This window comes from Octopus bimaculoides, chromosome 5 (genome assembly GCF_046866305.1).
Source record: "Octopus bimaculoides isolate indiv1 chromosome 5, ASM4686630v1, whole genome shotgun sequence".
NCBI classification, from domain to species: domain Eukaryota; kingdom Metazoa; phylum Mollusca; class Cephalopoda; order Octopoda; family Octopodidae; genus Octopus; species Octopus bimaculoides.
In genome coordinates, this window is record NC_142932.1 from 40,761,985 (window position 1) to 40,776,840 (window position 14,856).

Genomic DNA, 14,856 nt, shown 5'->3' on the forward strand with positions numbered 1-14,856 from the left:
TCAATGTCAATATATTTAATAGATGAGGCATTAAACTACTAACGTTGAATGAAAACGATGTTGAGAAAAAAAATCAACATTAGTCAGTAACTAATGTTTTTTTTCTTCTTGTATTTCTGTAAAGTAGATAGGACAATTCTAAATATCTCTCTAGTTTATGCTACTTTATACTTCATTAAAGAATTTACTGAAGTATAACACGACAAAATGATAGCGAATAAACTACAAAACGAGGACATGTAATGGACACAGGCATAGTTGTGTGATTGGGAAGTTAGCTTCTTAGCCAGGTTATTTCGAGTTCGATCATATATCTGTACGAGATCCTTACAGTTTGGCGCAGCAAACTTCCGAAATTTATCAGTTTCTAGACATTTACTGTCTCACCTTTAGGGTAAAATAAAGTTGTTGAGCCTTGCTTCCTATTTATATTCGAAAAAGAGACCAATCGGAATGGCGTGAACAATAGTTCCTACTTTATATTTGTTATCATTAAATGCATATATATTTGTGATTGAATTGTTTTATGAGTGTACGTTTATTTTAAACTTGAACTGTACTTTAAGTGTAACTTCCATCATTAATCTTCTACATCTTTTGTTGATGGGACATTCTGTATACGATAGATAAACTCTTCACTGATATCTTGTTTAGAATGCAGAGATATCGATCATCGCAATTGTTACTTAATACAATAATGTCTTTTATTTGTTTCAGTCATTAGACTGCAGCCATGCAGAGGCTACGCCTTGAAGAATTTTAATCGGACAAATCGACAGCAGTAATTAATTTTTAAGATCTGGGACTTATTCTGTCGACTTGTTTAGTCGAACCGCTAAGTTGCGGAAACGTAAATATATCAACGGGTTGTTAAGCAGTGGTGGGATACAAACACAGATGCAAAGACACGTACACACATATAGATATAATGTATACATATATATGCGTGTGTGTGTGCGTATGTGTGTGCATATATACATATATATATACATACACACACACACACACACACATATATACACACACACACACACATATATATATATATATAGAGAGAGAGAGAGAGGGGAGAGAGAGAGAGAGACAGAGAGATAATTGTATAGAACACAATTCTAATTAAGTTACCATGCCTTCAGGACTGTTTAGATGTATACATATATGTGTGTGTGTGTGTGTATGTGTTTGTGTGTGTGTGTGTGTGCTTGTGTGTGTGTATAGTTGAAATTTATACAAGAACCAAAGACGAAGACAAGTGTATGAACAACAAGCAAGTGTATTAGTTTGATGCTTGGAAAAAATGAAAAAGTCATTTACGTTTCGAGCCTACGCTCTTCAGCAGAAAGGAATAAAAGAAAACATATCTATCATATCCGCTTTGGTGGGCGCAAGGCTGTAGTAGAAGACATTTGCCCAAGGTGCCACTCAGTGAGACTGAATCTGGAATCATGCGGTTGGGAAGCAAATGTCTTGCTACACATCCACAGCGATGCCTCATAATGAGCAACCAAAAGATTACCATACTTGTTTTGCCAGTATGACATTTGGTGTCGTAGAGTTTATAACTTCGTGGTATGTAATCAAATGTAATCTTAGACCAGCAGCAGCTTTAATTTCAGGCTTATAGCATTGTGTTGTTTTAATAAAGTTTATATTTTTTGTTTTGTAGTACTTTAATAACATTACTGCTTATAGCGTAATGCATTTTACATTATTTTATGGCTTCATGAGATGTTTGATTTTGTGTCCATTACTCTATTGTGGTTATGCGTTTGTTTCATGTAATACACTGTGCAAAATTTAGTGTATCTTTAATTTTTTAGTGTCTGATGTGTCTATAGCAATGAAATTATATCTATATTGTTGTATAGTTTGGTCTATTAGTTCATGTATTGTATAAATAACATACGTACTGATTACAGAAAAGAAAGCATGATCAAAATATTAACCTAACGTTAATAATACGATACAAAACATTAGAATGAAAAACATCAACATTAACAAACTTCAAAATTTATAAACTCTTAAACTGGCTATTAATGATCAAGTGCAAGATGTAAACATCACAACTGTAAATGTTATATTAGTCACACAAGTTCAGCTCTCTCCCATGGGTTTTCCAACAAAGAGCAACTGCAAAGCTTTAAATCAACACAGTACAAACGTAGACGGGAAAAAAATCTATATAATAATCTGCTTGTTCGTTCGCCTGTTATAATTAAATTAGTTGGAGGGTTGGAGGTGGAGTACTGTATGAGAGAGTGAGGAAGAGTGTAAGTAGAGAAGAAAGAAGTGAGGAAGAAGTAGAGAAAGATGTACAATAAGGCCAAATGTGTCACGTGATTAGTTGAAGAGAGAGGAGGTGAAGAGTGAGAGAAAAAGATGGTGAGAGAAAAAGATGGTGAGAGAAAAGAGCGAGAGAGAATGGTAGAGAGGGAAAGGTAAAGAGTAAGCGATATGTTCAGGATACAATGTTTAGCAGACGGTAATATTCTGGTGGTGAGGTTAATTAAAGGTAGATAGAGATGGATCCTTTTCATTCTGTAGAATTACCATGGTTCCTACTAGTACTGATAAAAAAATACATTTAACTTATATAAAATTCCACACAAAAATATACGATTAAAGATGACAGCAATACAAATAGTTCGCTGCTTTAATAGACAAGTCGTTATATAATATAGCGTAAGTAAAAACAAAGGAATACCAGATTGATAAGGTATAAATCTAACGAGCAAAAAGCAAAATTACGTTCGTAATGTTGCCATTGAAATTCTGATCGTAGTAATTGCCCTACTAACCATAGCGGTAATTGCTCGAGTATTCCATAATATCGTAGCAGCATACTTTGCTATGACTTCATTCTAATGACGAGAAGTAAGATCGTAGATGATTGTTTTTAAATCTTTCTGCAAGAAATACATACGAAAATATTAAAGAAATACTTCCAAAACATAGAACTCGATATGTGTGCGTGTCTGTGTTTTATTGTATATAAATGTGAATGTAAGTATGTATATGATATCTAGAGAGACACTTCAGAGGTATAACAACTAAACTTGGTTATAGTTTGTATATAATTTTCCTTTGTTATTTACCAAGAGAAAAAAATACGCCCTCAACGGATTTTGCTGGTAAAATAAAGCAGGAATAACTGCGCAGCACATGATTTGAAAGAAATAGAATTTTAGAATTCGAGCATGGAAAATTCTAGATATTAATTTGCAACAGTTTACGTGAATGTGTATGATTTGTTTTGCAGGAATGTTATGGACAATATTCATAGATGTTTTTCATGTTTTCGTGTCAATGGGATAATTTATGTTGGATAGTTAATTCTGTGCTAATGGAAAAAATGCTCACCATACGAAGAAACGTAACTTCAACGTATACATATTTATTAGCGGTAATTTTACAGTAGCTATGGCGAAGTAGATGTTGGGTATTATTAAGGAGTATGCAATGCTAGTAGGATATAATCTGACACAAGACAGTTGTCAGAATAAAAAGCCAGAAGCTAAGAGAGACTAGTCAGACTCCAGCGAAGTTTGTCTAGTGGGAAATGTAGAAGAGAATAAATTTTTCCGTGCTATATCAGTAAATTAGCTCCGCAAAGTACTGGGTTGTGATTGGTTAAAATAAGAGACGTGACAAAGGTATATCACCTGTCGAAATGTGGTCGATACATACGTTTATGTATCCATATGTATGTGCTTGTGTGTATAAATGCATGCATAGCATCTTTCTGTGTTTGTATATAAATTATAAATGTTATTCATATTGTTAATCTAATCTAATGCTGTTTCAAGAGAATATGTTGAATTCATTCAAGTCTGGCTTCTTTCTGCACAAAGCGGCGGAGGTTTTACTTGTTGATTTCTACATTAGAGCGAAGAGTCTGACTTCTTCTTAGAATGTCCGGAGGTTGTCCTAACTTAGAAGAACAAATCAGGTCGAAACACGTTTCTGACGTCAATCTGGGGGACGTCTCTGCTTTTTATAGTCTCTTAAAAAGCAATGTTTATATGCATGTGTGTATGTACACACAAGCATACGCGCGCGCGCGTATAGTGGGTTGTCAGCTAAATTCGTTCATCTATTTCATTTATTTTGATCTTTTTCATCAACAGTTTTCACAGATCACTCAACAATAAACACTCTTTGTTCACAATTTCTTGCCTACGTTCCTTAACTTGTGATCGCCTTCACAGTAGAATTCATTTGGACACATTTTTTGTCTCCACGTCATTGTTGAACAAAACGCTTCACTGCCTGTTGAAGAGCGACAGAAAAAGGTAATGTTCTGAAGACTGTATCAGAACAATACGTTAGTTGTGGCAACATGTCTCAGCCAAACTTTTGAATAACACATTTGATCTAATTAGCGACATATGAGCAATAGTTGTGCTGTTGAAGAATCACGACGTGTCACCGTTGGTCGGTTCCTTTCGGTCGGATTGCCCATCGAGTGTGGTGACGGCTGATGGTATCAAGAGAGCATCCCATTAGCCAAGTCAATTCTCAAGTTGATTGGCGCAGATTCTCGTGGATGAGTTTGCTTAATTGACTATGAACTGAACAAGTCGCTTGGAACACGGATACTGTGTGAGTTCATCTTTACACTCTTGGAAGCATTTAAACCTTTTCTGTGGTGTTCTTTCAGTAATAGTGCCTTCTCTGTTTGTAATATAAATGTCTCCAGAGGCTTTGGCAACAATGGAATTTTCACTGAAACCCGAGAGAAGCTGGTATCGAAAATGGTCTTATTTTTCTTCTTGATACTCCATCGCCACTTGTAGTAAAAGAGGTAAAATTTATTCAAATATCAAAGACTATGAGCAACGGTTATAGAGAAACAATAAAGCTACAGGACCTTAAAACACTATGGTAAAAATATTTATCCTGCTCGTTCAAATAATGTTGGAAAGAAGCGATCGAAGTACTGTATTATCAGACGCTCAGGAAAGGAAGGAAAGAGGATTTAACGTTTCGAGCAAATCTCTTCTTCAGAAATAGAAGGAAGTCCAAAGGAAGGGGAGACGATGGACGAAAATTGCCAACGGCACACACGTGGTTTTATATATATATATATATATATATATATATATATATATATATATATATATATATATATATATAGAGAGAGAGAGAGAGAGAGAGAGAGAGAGAGAGAGAGTTATTAATATTTCTAAGTCTCTCTAAAGGAGACTACGACAGCGGTACTGGAAATTAATAGTTATCGCCAAGCCAACATGGCAGTCCCAAAATTAGGACGAAAGCTGCCGTGAATTAGCTCCAAGAAGCCATCGCCTCTAGCTAGCTATGTGACACACGAGGTTTCGTGTGTCACATAGCTAGCTAGAGGCGATGGCTTCTTGGAGCTAATTCACGGCAGCTTTCGTCCTAATTTTGGGACTCCCATGTTGGCTTGGCGATAACTATATATATATATATATATATATATGCATGCATATCCTTTCGGTTGTGTTTATTGAAAAAGAATTTGAGCATTTGTGATAATTAAACTAGTGATTCCATTGATATGCTTTGTGATCCGTAATGCATAGAACCAGCTTCAGACAGTATTGTCTCATAACTGCCTGTCCCTGAACTGTGCCTGATTCTCACCTGTCGGTACGGGCATTTCACTAGATCACACATTCTTAGTTTTTGCCTTTAGAATAGACACTCTGCCTCTGTCTGTAGCAGCTTTACTGTAGCGCAGAGCTCAGTTCTATCTTTCATTCTTTTCTAATCCTCTGCACACTAGAGTCATCGGCATAAACGCTAGACTCCTCACATCTAATCGACGCTGATTTCATGAACAGGCACTTTGAAAACACCAATATTCTATTTCTCGAAAGCACTAAACAAAACGAAGCATTTTTATATCTAGAAAACATTTTCACCCTTCAGTTCTTCGTTAGAAAGGACTAAAGGACAATATTCATAGAAGTTATACAATTGAGAAATTTGTTTCAATTTGTTTTAAGGTAATATATTTTGTTTTTTAAATTAGTATTCAACTAATCAATTTGTGTATGCACAAAGAAAAATTTGATAAACATAAAATTTTAATTATTATATGTTTGCTATATTTCCTGATATTACCCGTTATGGCAAAAGGATATTGCCAAAGTCACCGGTCACATGACGAACAACACTCGGGATTGGAAACTAATAAGGAATTTAATAAAATAATTTTATCATTAGTAAGCTGATGTTTGGAACATAAATTTACATGAAATTTTGATGGGAGATTTTAATTTAGATCAATTTAACTCTTTTGTAACCATATTTATGCTAAAAATGCTGCTTTTATTTCGATTAATGTTTAAGTTATGAAGTCTTTAGTAAAATATCACTCTAATTAGAGAATTATTTTACTAAATAGTTGTTTTAGTTATTAAACTAAAGCTGGTGTATCGAACATGAATTAGCATGAAGAACGGCTTTAATTTAAATGATTTTAAAACGGGATGTTAATGCCATAGAAGCTTGGGTAGTTTTAGGTAGGTATCAAGCGGGTTAAAGAAGGTGACTAATATGCTTGACTAAAGATCCAGAGACCCAGGGATGTAACATAAACTGTAAGAGCTAGTAAAGTCAGTGAAAAAACTTTTCTGTGTCTGGCCCATTGTTCAATGGGATTAACTGTCTAGCGAACGTGACTAACATCACAGATCATACATCTACACATCTACAGATAGTTGCAATATTTCTAGTTTCAATGAGAGTGATATAGTGGTATATTTATTGTTCTCAGATGCTACACGTATAAACAGAATGTGCTTTTTATATCCAACGAAATTAGATGTTTTGTGACAATGGTTCCCTTTCATTAGAAACTCTTTAATTTCATTTGATTGTTATTTGATCATATCTTCAATGTAAATACGACTACACTGGTAATGACACATACATATACACACCAACACACACCCGCACACATACACACATACCTATGTATATATATATATATATATATATATATATATATATATATATATATATATATATATATATATATATGCGAATAAGGGAGGGGTAGAGTGGGTCATTCAGCCGGCGACTCCTTTGAAACATTTGTGTATTTATTAATAATTGTATCATATCTGGGTATAAACGAGTATATATTCATTTATGTTTATATCTTTAAATATATACTTAATTTTCTATTTTCTTTTTATTTGATATTCATATATGTGTGTGTTTATATACACTTATATATGTATGTATGTATATATATACATATATATATATATATATATATATATATATATATATATATATATATATATATATATATATATATATATATATAATGTATATGTATATATATACATATACATATATATAAATACATATACATATACATACATATATATGCATATATATACATATATATATATATATATATATATATATATATATATAATATATAATATGTATATGTATATATATATATATATATATATATATATATATATATATATATACACACACTCTCACACTCACACACACACACACACACACACACACACACACATATATATATATACATATATATATATATATATATATATATATATATATATATATATAGAGAGAGAGAGAGAGAGAGAGAGAGAGACACACACACACAATCAGAGGAGGGTGAGTAAGTGGGAAATGGAAACTTATAAATAGAGTTATACTGTTATATTTCTAAACTCCGTAATAAGGAAATATTTAAACACAAAATATACGCCATTGTGTATACTGAAATGCTTGGTCAACACAACAAATAAAATATCAATTGTGCACCAATTAGATATCTCTTTCTCTTTTAAATTAACCATATAAATTTTATGTTATCAGGGAGATGTTTGCATAATTACTGTATACAATGATATTCTTCAGATTTTGAAGTATTGTTTAAGATAGAGATTTTTCTGTAACAGTAATAATGATAATAATAATAGAGTTGTTACTGTTACTGTGTGGTGGTGACGGTGGCGGTGGCGATGGTTGTGTTGGTGGACTGGGATGGGTAGTGGTGGTGGTTGTTTAGCCACAGGTCGGTTCTGATCATGCAAACCTCTTTCCTATGTAACGCCGGGCATGATTATTCATACCTTATGCACATAGCTGCAACTACGTCATCTAATATACCTTCTGCATATATTTGAGAGAAAGGTGTGCTTTGCAGGAGATGTGGCTGCTGTTTCTAACAGTTTAAGTGATGTTATAAAGACACCTACTTCTTCATTGGGTTGTAGATTCTGGGTAAGGCCAGAGCAGGGGCGGTTATACTCGACTTGGAGTAGAACTTGTTTCTGAGCAGAACTTGCTGTTTCCTCCAAATATTGCAGGTTATATTCAGCTTTTAACCAACAACCATTATGTTGCTCATGTTGGTGTTTTTGCTTTTTTACGACCAAATCGTCCCTGTTCAACGTGATATATATATAACCCCATGGCAATTCAGTCATGACTATCCCGTATTGTTCTAATCTAAAACCAAACAGCCAGCATTCACAAGGGCGTAGGGCGTATGACTTGTTAGCATGCACCAAACTTTTGCTAATTGTTTTAGCCGCCTTTGAGATCCACATAGAGGTCCACGTGACCCTTCTTACCAAGTAGTTCAGCGGAATACTGGTATCGTTTTCAGTTATGTATGCTGGATAAATGTGAAATGATGTACTTTTTCCAAGGTCAAAACGCACTGCCAGGTGTGGAGACGAACGTAAGATCTTTTGATCTTGAGCCTAACACAGCCTTTACAACAGAACAACCTCAGAAGAGACATACACTCCATACATGTTTTAAAAAATCATCCAGAATAATCAGACTCTTTACTTAATGAGATACTGTCGAATGCGTTATTCGTTAAGCTCCAATTCTCTCTTCATTAACTCCCTTGAGTATTTTACAATAAAGACGAAAATATATTCATCATAGTTTACGATAATGATATATTCGCACACTCTTCCGTTTTTGTAAAGTTCACATAGAATTCGTTGAAACACATTTTGTTATGGTCTCTGCACTTCCTGTCGCAAACATTGTCTTGTTTCCAAGTAAGCTAATATTTTCTCATGGCCAGAAATGTCCTCATAGATAACTGGAAACGAACGACACTGCTTGTATGACTATCATACACAACTATCACACGCCATACATATATACTTGCATGCACACATACACAAACACACGCGCGCGCACACGTGTACATAACTATATCCATACATATATGCATCATTCTTAACATGACTATGTTCCAGTTATATCTTTTCTATTCCAGATTTTTCATATTTTTGGATAAAGTAAAGTTCCAAGATCTGTATTCGACGTTATGGATCTAAATTACTTCATCTTCACCAAACAAAATCGCTGTTTCTTTTATAGGGAACGAATCTTTCTTTGTAGACTTTTACCGCCAAAGGTGTTTTGACCGCCAAAGGTATTTTGACCGCTTTCACGTCAGTAGACACGCTTTAATTTATTGTGGTCAAATTCATGTAGGCAATACCGCCTAAATTGTAATCAGTTTATTTCAGTGTCCATCTACTTAATTCACTCACAAGGATTCGGTTGGCTCCAAGCTATAGGAGAAGACACTTACCTCAGGAGTCGCATGATGGAACTAAACCAGAAACCGTGTTGCTGTGAAACGAACTTCTTAACCACTCAGATATGTCTGCAGCTGTTGAAGAATTGGTAAAAGGAAACCCAAACCCTTCTTTCGAGATCATTTTCCAGGGAAAATATAAGCCATGTTCGACCCTGTGTTCATCCTCGATTTACTTCCTTCGAAGTCTGGTGAGTGGAAAGTTATTTCCAAACTGGAAATCTGGTGTACATGCTTGAAATAGAGTGAGATCTGATTACGTTTACTAGTGGTATTATTTAATCAAATTACAGATTCATTGTACAACTCAAGATGATCATGGCAAGATTTGAACTCAGATAGTAGAGAATTGGAACAACTACTTCGAGGCAACTGACTTGACGGACTTATTTCTTACCGAACTTGAAAGAAAGTAGACTTTGGCGGAATTTGAACCTAAAGTGCACAATGTTGGTACAAATATTTCAACATATTTTATCTGTTTCTCTCATGACTGCTAATTCACCACTTATGGGAACTTCTCCATTATGCTTCATTCTCAGAACTTTATCAAGAGCAAAATCGGCTCAGTTTTTGGGTAAATACTTAAATATACATGTGTGTATTTTTGTGCATTCTCAAACGTAAGTGTTAAACGACATCTTAACGTGTTTGCATTTTTGAATAGTTTTGGTCTTAAGTTTGTAACCAACAACATCCAATTACGCATATGTACACCACGCATACGGCCAAATTTATTATTATGAAAATATTGACAAGAAATAACTGAGATCTACATGGATATATTTATTTCTTTCGTCATGGGAGATCATCAGGCATTAAAATAACAACGTCAATTATTACTATGCATATATTGAGAGAGAGAGTCACCATGGCTATCTTGCCATCAGAATACAATAGCAGTGAAAGTATGGATGTAGGAGGAGATAATGATGTAAAGTGAGAGGGATTGATTATTTTTGAAATAACAATGGAATCGTGACATGCAAATTATAGAACATTATTTCGGGTAATAAATATGTGTTTTTTAAATGAGTTGTAGGTCTAGTTTTTTTACTCTGGTAATAACTTTTACTCGGCTTGTTACCAATGAAGTTTTCTTGTTTGTTTTAAATATTAAGACTAAGATTTTAATAATTTTGAGAAAATATATAAATAATATATAATGCATTAAAACGGATATAAAATATATCAAAAGAACACACATTGTAATTAAATTTAAATTATCATTTGGATCATTGTATTTATACAATGATTAAAAAATAATAAAAAGCCAATTTGGTGAAACTGAAGAATATATGTGCTTGTCAATTTCTACTATAGGAATGTGACTCGTACTCTTTTAGACTCAGAGTCACTTTCATGCACATCATCTTCCTTGCATGAATGTGGTAAACAGGATTTATGCATGCATATATGAATATATATATATATATATATATATATATATATATATATATATATTTATATTTATATTTATATTTATATTTATATTTATATTTATTTATATATATATATATATATATATATATATATATATATATATATATATATATATATATATATATATATATATATATATATATATATATATATATATATATATATATATATATATATATATATATATATATATATATATATATATATATATATATATATATATATATATATATATATATATATATATATATATATATATATATATATATATATATATATATATATATATATAAAGGCGCGTGGCTTAGTAGTTAAGGCATTCGGCTGACGATCGTAGTCATGAGTTCAATCCCCGGCGATGCGTTGTGTCCTTGAGCAAGACACTTTATTTCACCTTGCTCCACTCCACTCAGCTGGCAAAAATGGATTGTACCTGTATATCAAAGGGTCGAACTTGTCACACTCTGTGTCACGTTGATTCTACCTGAGAACTACGTTAAAGGGACAAGTGTTTGTGGAGTGCTCAGTCACTTGCGCGTTAATTTCAAAAGCAAGCTGTTTCGTTCATCGGATCAGCTGGGACCCTCGTCGTCTTAAACGTCGGAGTGCTTCCATATGTGAGATATAGTCAAAATGAAATATATTCAAATCAAAAACTTATATTTCAAATTTATGCATATGAATTTTGTGGATGACACAGTGATGACATACCTGGAATGCTTTCACAGGTCAAAGATAAGAGTGTTTGCTACTTTAATTGTTTATCTAAATGAGTATGTCATAGAGTTTACATTTATTTTACATGTTTGCACATTCTTATTTGCTTGTATTTTTCTATGTATAAAAATTATTTTTAGTAAATAGGATTTAGCAGTTGTGGTGCCGCAGCTGTTCATAAGTTTTATGATTTTATTCATTTATATTTCATTTTATGCTATACACTTCATTTATTTTCGGCGCTCCTGTGAATGAAGTTAGTGAAATAGTTGTATTTTTATTTCCTGATGTACAAATTTGGTGGTTATAAATGTGTTTGAACGGATTTGATGTAAGCCCTTAAGCCAAGTTGTTAGTTTTTGTTGTGCATTTAAACATTTCAGCGGAAGAGAATTTAGATTGTAATGGACAAATAATATTCCATTCATAGTTGCAGTTGCTTTTTGTTAGATTAGCGATTGATTTTAAACAAAGTGAAAGAAGGCTAGGATTTTCCTCTACAAACTGTCCATAAGTGCATGTTCGAATTTCTTCCGCTTTAACTTTACAATAACTTAGATTCATGCTGTGTATAAACAACCGCACATATAAAATCTTTACACCATTCCCGCTGATGTCGTCTTACCCCACATAGTTACATTTTGTTGACAGAAACAAACACATTGTTCAAAACTCATTCCATAAAGTAAACAATTTTCTCTATTCAGCTAAATATTTTTACAGTTTCTTTCTGTTTTAGAGAATTAATAACATTAAATTTGATATTTTCCTTTTTACTTTGCTATTTTCGCTAATTGATTTTAATAAAATAACTCGCAGCATAACTGCGCAATATGCACATACAAATGCACTTTTATAAGTACATATAGATAGATATAATACATGCATACACACATTCTGCACCTACTTTTTTCATTTGCAAAAACTTAACCATAATTTTGGTGAACTGAACAGCATCGCAAACCGGGTACTGGCCAATCAAATACGATTTTTTCTTCTACCCCAAAACCTCTTTTTTGCTACAACATACACAAAAGTGTATATACTAAGAACGTTTTCTTTACAAAAAACTCATAGTAAGATGTGAACGTTTCCCTCCTCTCCTTTTTAACTGTGTTATATTTCTCATACTTATCTTATGAATATATACACCATTATATTTTCTGGTAAACTACAACTCGGCAATGTTAATTATGGGAAAACGTATGTTTATATCTAAATGTTCATACATATGAATACATAGAATAAAACAACATATCTCTTCTGCTAAAAAGTTGAACTTATGGTAATTAAACAAAAACATGACAGTATATAAAAAAAACATTACTAACATTTTCTCAGTTGTATCCACACACACACACACACACATACATACACTTATGTATATATACATATATATGTAGTTATGTACATATATGTATGTATATATGCATATATTTATATATTATTTATATTATCATATGATCAAACGCCACGCATCCTTTTCCAAGTAATTTTTCTCTATCTATCTATCTATCTATATATATATATATATATCTGTCTGTCTGTTTGTCTGTCTGTCTGTCTGACTGTCTGTATGTATGTATGTAGAAAAAAATACAAAAATGGGACAATAACGCAAAACATCCAAACAGTTAGATCATATAAAAAAGAGACATGACATCCAGACAGACAATACAAAGAAAACAAGGACGAGTCATTCGGAGTTTTCTTTCCTCAGTCGAGTTCCAGATTATCTTTGCAATTTCGGCTGGTTATACTCGAAATTGCTCCAATCTGGACAGCCCCAAGAAAGAACTAAGCTAAGAACATTAGATTCCTTGGAAGAAAGCGGCGAAGGTATACGAAAACAAGAACGGAAAAAAACGGAGAACGTTACACAGATGCAAACGCAAATAACAGGACATAACAACAGGTGTCTTTCGACTAAGGACGAATTAAATTAAACTGGTGTGTGTGGAAGTAAAGCCTTAGGGCAGGGACATACGATTTGACAAGCACAGGAAGGAATAGAGATGTTGCACAGATGTTAGTCGAACCAAGAAAGAAAGGACAGGCTTGGCCGAACACCAATCACGTAGGGAGAGAAGAGAGAGAAGTAGAGTCAGAGAGATAGAAGAATTAAGGAGGGGCGAGAAAAAAAAATGAAATGAACACAGTGAAGTGAAAGGGGAGGGAAGGTGAGCATGAAGAGAAGGCCAGGGAATGTGAGAGAGGGGGGACAAAGAACGAAGAGTGGAGTGAACGAAGTAAGCGTGAAAGGGCTGATAGAAAGAAGGAAAGAATGAAAGAATAAAAAGAGAGAGTCGTATAAAATTTAGATGTATATATACTTTCATATAAGAGACCAAAGTGTACGTACGCTCCGATAGCGCAGTCTGATGTTGATGTTCAGCGACAACAATTACTTGGAAAAACCGCATGGTAAATAAGCGTGTGGCCGAAGACCAGCAACCCGCTTGAAACTCAGAGTACCAAGGAGTCTGAATCAAACTGTTTTAACCCCTACATGTAACTCCCAATAAATGTGTTGGGTGCCTTTCTTTCGTTTGTCTACTCACTCGTATGTATGTGTGGGTGGGTGTGCCTGTGTGTGTGAATGTGTGTGTGTGTGTGTGTGTGTGTGTGTGTGTGTGTGTGTGAAAGAGAGATGAAGCATTTTAAGCCTTTTCTCAATGTTTCTCACGTGTATATATGTGTGTATGTATGTATGTCAAATATTGGATCATGATATCCTTGAATGGGAAGAGTCAGATGCATTCTTCGATTTTTTCCGCGCAATGGGGTTTTTAACCAGAGATTCTAGAAGCTATTATTTATAGATTTTTCTGCTTCGAGTTCCATCGCTTAAACTATTTGTTTCATATCGGTCGAAATTTCGAAATTACTATTACGTACACAACATATATACTTTGCATATACATGTGTGGGTGTGTATGTATGTACGTGTGTGTGTGTGTGTGTGTGTAAGTGTGCGCGCGCGCTTATGTATATATATATGTCCATACATGCATTTATACATACAAACAAAATTAAAGCTTGAAGTAGTTACATAGCTATTGATGTTTCTAAGATGAGTTAAA